Below are 7,191 nucleotides of genomic sequence, written 5' to 3'. Positions count from 1 at the left end.
TAAAATTTTTATGTCAGAACAAAACCGTTTGCAAATACTTTATTACAGAATTCCCACTTCTGCAATGGCTGTTAGGCACACCAAGATTTCACTGAGTTCTATTAGGTTTTGTGGGCAGAATATGAAAGCTTTTGGAGTACTCTTGTATCAATTTCTTCAATTTCTGCACCTCCACTAACAGCTAACAATAAAACAGGAGAGTGTTTCTTTCTTGTTCTCATTTTGCCTCTAATCTGTATTTGAATTCATTGGGGTACTCTTTGATCAGTCGTTTGTGCTTTTTGTAATAGTAGCATCTGGGCTTCTTTGATCTCGCCAAATTGTTTTTATTCTTTATAGTACTCTTTAAAGATATAATTAAAAAACAGAAGCAGACTCTACAGCCTTAAAAAGCGTTATCCTCAAACAATTATAGTGAGAGTTGCTCATGACTTCCTCCTCGATATTCACTGATAGGGTTTTATAAGAGATTTCTTACCTCATCTTGTGAAGAAAGGTAACTCTGCTTTCCCCATTTTACAAAGAGATTCAAAATCACATCCAAAATATTGCTGCTTCCAAGTTTCCTTTTGTAGAAAGTTTGTGTTTTAAAGAGTATTATTGCTCTCACAAGCTAGGATCCTGTATTCAGAATCATTAATCTCTTTTTAATACATAAATAACCATAGTTTGCTATTTGGAAATCCAATGGAGATCCTTTTCACCTTGGAACAGGACAGTCATAGAAAGTGGGGATTAGAGTATCATGCTAAAAGGTTGTTGGTGGAAGAACAACAGCTGTACTTAAGGTGCTGCTGCTAATATATCCGTAACTGTAATATTGTCAGATTTGGCAATTTTGTACTGCTTATTCTCTGAATTCGTGTTGCGGACAGGGAAGTTGGTCCCATGTTAACACTGGGGGCATAATCTGTAACCGAAGAGAACATTTTCAATTACAGGCAACATCTCAAATTTATAGGCAAAACAGAATTATTTTCAGATTTGCTCCACAAAGAGAATATGTAGTTATTCATCTGACTTATACTTTCAGAAGATTCAGAAATATATTTTACATTCACTGTCATTCTCTTACAATTCCCTGCCTACATGTTATACACGCTTAACTGCTATACAATTTGTGTTTTCATTTGCTCTAGCTAAATAATGTCTGCTACACCTTTGTTCCTCTCTTTGGCAATGATGGACTTCATAGCTAAGAGGGAAATTAGCAGCAGCTGCAAGATTACTCAGAACTATGTGGAAGCCAATTTTTTTCTCAACTTAGTAGCAAGAACATTTTCTTCCTCAATACTCTTTCATTATTCTGCTAACATAGTTTGAAATACTTGCTTCTCTTAAACAGTTTAATCTTGGCTTGCTCAGCATCCTATCATGCAAAGAAGCTGTTCTTAACTATTTTTTTTCCAAAACTTATGAGAAAAGCAAATTGGAATGCAGTCTTGAGGCTTACATTATAGATAACAGGCTTAATTTATACTGCAGTCTGGACTAAAAGAAGGATTTAAAGTTCTCTGAGAAAAAAAAAAAATAGGATGATACTAATCAGAAGACAAATTTTATCTTTTTTTTTTTTTTTTTTTTTAAATTAAGAGACAATCCCAGAGCTTGCATGACTTGAAAATCTGATTTCCAAAAATACAGACTATGTTTGTTTGGTTTTAAAAGTGCTTTTGAATTAGTAGTTTCTTCAAACTAAATACAGTATCAGAGCATGCCTGAGCAATTCCAGTTACTTATTAAAAAAGAAATGTAATAATTATCAAGAAAACTGTTGTTCTTATTTATCTGCAGCATTTAGGATGTGGCCAGTGACACAAAGAAAACTTTAACTAGAATGCAGAGGAAAAATAAGTCATGTCTGAAAGCTGCAAAGAAGCCTGTTATAAGAATCTAGAATGTACTAGACACCGATGGTGTTTTTTCTGCATCATTATTTCCATAGTGCCCCTTCTAAAACAGATTTTTAATTGTCACAGGTTTTGTACAAAAAGTGAGAGACCCTGAACAGGTTAAATATGTTCTCATTCAAACTGATAATGAACGCAATAGAAAACATGATTTTGGTAAGTTCATAGAGCAGCAGAGCCTCTCTTCTCCAGCTGCTTTTCAGCTGCCCTACTTTTTCTAGGCATCACATATCATTATTTGGTTTAAGCATATATTTAATTAATTAATTAATTAATTAATTATTCGCTGAGATACCTGTGCCATCATCAGTATATGTTTTTTGGAAGAAGCATTGCCATTTCCTAATCTGTCCAGACTTAGCACAATTTGGTTTGTAAGAAGCAGTCACAAATTCATTGACTTTGTTCTTCCTTGTTGTAAAACGGATGAAAAGAGGAAACATCAGAGGCCATGGTTTAATCCAAGACAACAAAGTAAAACATCCTAGGCAATTCTCCTTGTAAGAGGAAAAAGTTTCTGTTCTAGCACATCTCCAGCAAACAAAAATGGTTATGTCTTCAGCCATAGGGTAAATCCAAGCAAAAGGTTTCTCAATCAGTGTTTTCAACACTGAACGTTTATAGTCCTCTTGTAGGCAGAATAAATGAAGGAAGGTTTGGTGACAAGAGATAGCAGTTTTACCCACATCATGAGTTTTCCATATTTGGCCTTCTATGTCCCATGGAATAATTCAAACAGAGGTATTTTCCTTCAGTAATAGCTTCTTCATATACCTGTGTGAAATAAACTGTGTAGATGAATGCTACCAAAATCAGGACCTCCACTTTCAGCTAAGGATGAACAGCAATAAATAGTGTACAACTGTTAAATTAAAGGTTGTGTCATAAAGGTGAGTTAATCAAAAGGAAGCAGAATCAAAGTTACATAGACAGCCTTCTTTAAGACATATCAACAAAGAACAGTTTGCCATAACATGCAGCATAATTTCCATTTTTGTTCAGTAACATATTGTATATTAATTAGCTCATTAGTCAAATTTTTGCTCAGTATTGCAGTGTTAGTCAAGCAACTGCAGCATCAAGTTCTTTTGTTAAAGCTGCTTATAAGATATGATTTATATTGAAAAAATGATTTGCTTCTTTGATTCGTCAGCTGCAAAATTTTTAAAATTAGTTTCAAACTTTCTCTCCTTTTCTTTTCTTTTCTTTTCTTCTCTTTTCTTCTCTTTTCTTTTCTTTTCTTTTCTTTTCTTCTACGTAACTTCCTGGAATAAAGCGTAACAGCTGGAAGATAATTACAAACTTTTATCATATGACAGCATATTTTGAATGTGACACTGTCAAATGTGTCACCATATTATGCTGCTAATAGTAAGCAAATATAATAAGTGTACATGTTGCTGTTCAGTTCTATCCGATGACCTTGTATTCACTTAAAAACCTGTTAGAAAATGTACAGTATCTGAAATATGTAATTCCTAAGTTGCTGTGTGCTAAACTAGTACTTTTTAAATAACAAACCTATCTGTCTTGCAGTGTATATGCTGCACTTGAATTCAAGTCTATCTTCTCATACATTTTCCTCATGAATCACTTTTCCCCAGCTGACAAAATGATAGTGTTTGGATCTTCCTGTATCTCTGTTTCTCTATTTTCTCTATCATTACCTTTTCCAAATTCTGAAATGGCATTTGGTGCAGCCTGCTGATTTCTTGTTCTTTGACATCAGCAATACAAAAATGAAACATTAACAGTGGCAAGAATATTAAAGTAATTATTCTCATGCAAACTTAAATTAAATTTTGTTTTTCATTTTATATTTAAAATTTGTTACTATTTACTGTCCACTGACAGATGACTGTAGATACTTTTATTACTACCCAGTTTGCTACCTTTAATTTTAGATCATTGGTTAGTTGGTAAAAAAGAGAGTTAATGAAAATCTTCAGAAATTAATAAGCATTTAGCATAAAATCATGGTGCCAATTGCAAATTTTCTTATAATCAGTATAGCTCCTTTGCCCAGTTTGACTGTGGCAGTCCACAGAAATGCAATTTGTCTCTCATAAGCTTCAAACTGTATATTATGGTAAGGCACATTCATTATCGATCAAGCATAAAGCAATTAAGACTAAGGCACAAGAAGCCAGGTTTCAGAGTCATGTCAGCAGGATAATTTAATTAGGAATGGAGCATAAATTAAGACCAAGGCACCTAAAAGCCAAAAATTCAGTACATGCCAAAAGCAGTAAACTGATGTTTCCTGTTATACTAAAGTACCCTGTTCTCCCTTGGTGTCTGATATCATTATTGGTGCACAGATGGTGAGAGCATGTAGTGTTCAAATTTACTCTGTTCATTCACAAGAGTGTAAGTTTAGAAAATGGTGTTGTCTAAGCATTATAGCTGCACTTATTCTCTGTTTCACTTTTTTCCCCCCATTTTTCTTTAGCAGGCTAAATAAATCTGGATTTGCAGTAATCAAAAAATTCCATGCACTTTTTAATGAAGGAAAGTGCATGATAACCTGGTTAGCAGACATTACAGTCTCTTACAGAACAAGGTAATTAAAATTACAAACCTTAAAAACACATGCAATTTACTCACTAAGTCCTAATGCTCTCAGGAGAGTCATTACAGCTATTGTATGTTATTGTAGGGTTATTAGATGTGATCTGTACTTGATCATCTCAGATTACTTTTCTCTGACATGTTGAGTTTGATGAAAACATTTAGTAGCTCACTGATATCACAGATGGTAAGAGCTACAAAAAAGTCTTGTTGTCCAAGTTATCAATAGGACTGCAGTATTTTTTTATCAATCATTTAGGAGATGGATAAGTGATACAGTAATAAATATTGCAGGTGATATTAAATGACAGACCTAAGAAAACAAAAGTAATAAAACTTTACTACATCTTCTTTTTGGAAAAGAAACTAGAAGAGAAGCTCAAAAATAGTCAAATATTATCCTATAATAACAATGACCGAAGGTCCTAAGAAAGGCTTTTGAACTTGCATTTAGCATACCATGCTGCCGTGTTTTAAACCCAGTATAAGCTAAGAGTCACGTTACCAAAGCAATGACATAAAAAGATTTTCTGAAGTGCATAGTATTAACAAAAAGCATTCTTTGTATACAAATTTGAAATGGAAATTAATTGAAGGTACGTCTATTTGAAACCCTCATTACAATAGACTTTTTCTACATCTATATTATGCTAGGTAGCAGGCAAAATTTCAACCCATGTTACATTCTGCTAAACTTAGTCCTTGCTTTTCATGTGTTTATGTATGTGCTTGGTTGTGTATCCTAGTCAGCTTTTTCTTCTTCTGCTTACTCCATATTTTCATCACCTGCAAACTGATATTTAATGTGGAAGCATTAGGTTAGGTTTGAATTCAATTAGTCTATTTCTACACTAAATATTGACAAATACTTTGACACCAGTTTCTAACTTTTGTCTTCTCTTTCAGAATTTTTACTTTTTATTTTCTCCAAAAAGAATAATGTGATTTATCATAATTGCTTTTACCTTTTTAAATTTTCTTATTGTATGCTGTCTAATTTTCATTTCTGTTATTCTTTTCATTTACACCACTTTACAGTTTATGAAGACTTATGAAGATGAGGGATTTCCTAATCAAAATTAAAAAAAAATTGTAAGGCATAAGTAATGGGGCCTGATTTCTCATTTGTCATTGCTCTCGGTTGTGCCATCTAATTTCTCTTGGTATGTGCCAATTTACCTCGCTGTCAACACAATGAAATCCAGTCCTGGGCATAGGCTAGTTGGCTGCAGAAACCTCATGATGCACATTTCATCTGGAATTAGAATAATTAGCCTATTCCATTCCTTCTCTAGTCTTTGGATAACAATAATCATTCATCTGTAAACAGAAGGATAAGTGGGCAGTCTTGTCCAGTACCACATCCCCACCAGCAGTCAGTAAGAGTAGCTGATCTGGGATTACTGAGCAAAGAAAACAGTCACACTTTCTTGCATACTCTCCCAGTTTACATCTTGCACCTGAGCTAGCTGTGATATCTTTCTCTTTATGACAATCTCTCTTCTCAGAATTTTTTTCAAAGTTGCTTTTCATATACAAATCTTGTTGATATTCATAACATCCTCAGCAAGGTGTTCCACAATTTGCTTATGTGCAATGCAGAAAATTTCTTTTGTCCTTAGTGAATCTTCAACGTCACTCAGTTTACATCTCCAGTTTAAGTATTAAAAAACCAGTTTGCTTTAAATATGCAACAATTTCTTAACTGCTTTCTTCCAGCCACTCCTGTTTTTATGAGTGTCCTTCTTATCTCCCTTAAACATTCTTTCTCTGAATTGTATACTTCTTCCCTATGAAGTTGTCTATTGATCCAGCTCTTCAGACCTTCTCTACACATTTTCTAATTCTACTGTCTGTAGTTTCTTGTATAACAGCTTAATGTATTTATTTATTTACTCAGATCTTTTCTAAAAATCTTAGATGTTCTTTAAAGTACTGAAAAATGAATGTAGGCCAAATGGAACTCCGAATTTTACTTGCTGCATGTGTAAAGTTTGGAAATTAGGAAAAATTGCTCCTGAGAAAGAGTGATGAGGCAGTGGCAGAGGCTGCCCAAGGAGGTGATGAAGTCACCATCCCTGGAGGTGTTCAAGAGTCATGTGGATGTGGCACTGAGGGACTTGGGCAGTGGGCGTGGTGTGATGGGCTGGTGCTTGGGCTAGATGGTCTTAGAGGTCCTTTCCAGCCATAATGAATCTATGTTTCTATGACAGTAAAGCATAACTTAATTTTTATTATATAACAATATATAATAAAATACATATTTTAGGAAATACCATTTTGAATTTCTGACAAAAACAACAAGTGGTGACTACTTTCTTGTTTCCCTTTTCTTAATTGAAAATATCCACTTGCTTAGCTACTTCCCTCTTTTTGACTACTTATATATTCTGGAAATGAAATGGCAAACCCAGGAAGTGCAGAGAGCTGTAACAAATAGATATTGATTAATGATGTGAAATGGGTTAATAAGGAGCTAGCATGCACTCAGGGACATTTTTTACAGAAGGACTCAGATTTACTTGTGTTACAGTTTTGGCAAATATGTATAAATATGTGTAAATAAATTCATTGCAGCAAAAACATTGACTCACAGACATTATACACCATATTATGGGAACACTATCACCACCACATTTGCTATTATTTCCCACATTCTTCTGTAGTAGGCATTCAATTCATTTGGAAACACAAGGAAGAGGAGCTGCCA

This window comes from Meleagris gallopavo, chromosome 1 (assembly GCF_000146605.3).
Source record: "Meleagris gallopavo isolate NT-WF06-2002-E0010 breed Aviagen turkey brand Nicholas breeding stock chromosome 1, Turkey_5.1, whole genome shotgun sequence".
NCBI lineage: Eukaryota > Metazoa > Chordata > Aves > Galliformes > Phasianidae > Meleagris > Meleagris gallopavo.
The sequence above is the reverse complement of the archived record's forward strand: the minus strand, read 5'-3'. Positions refer to the sequence as shown.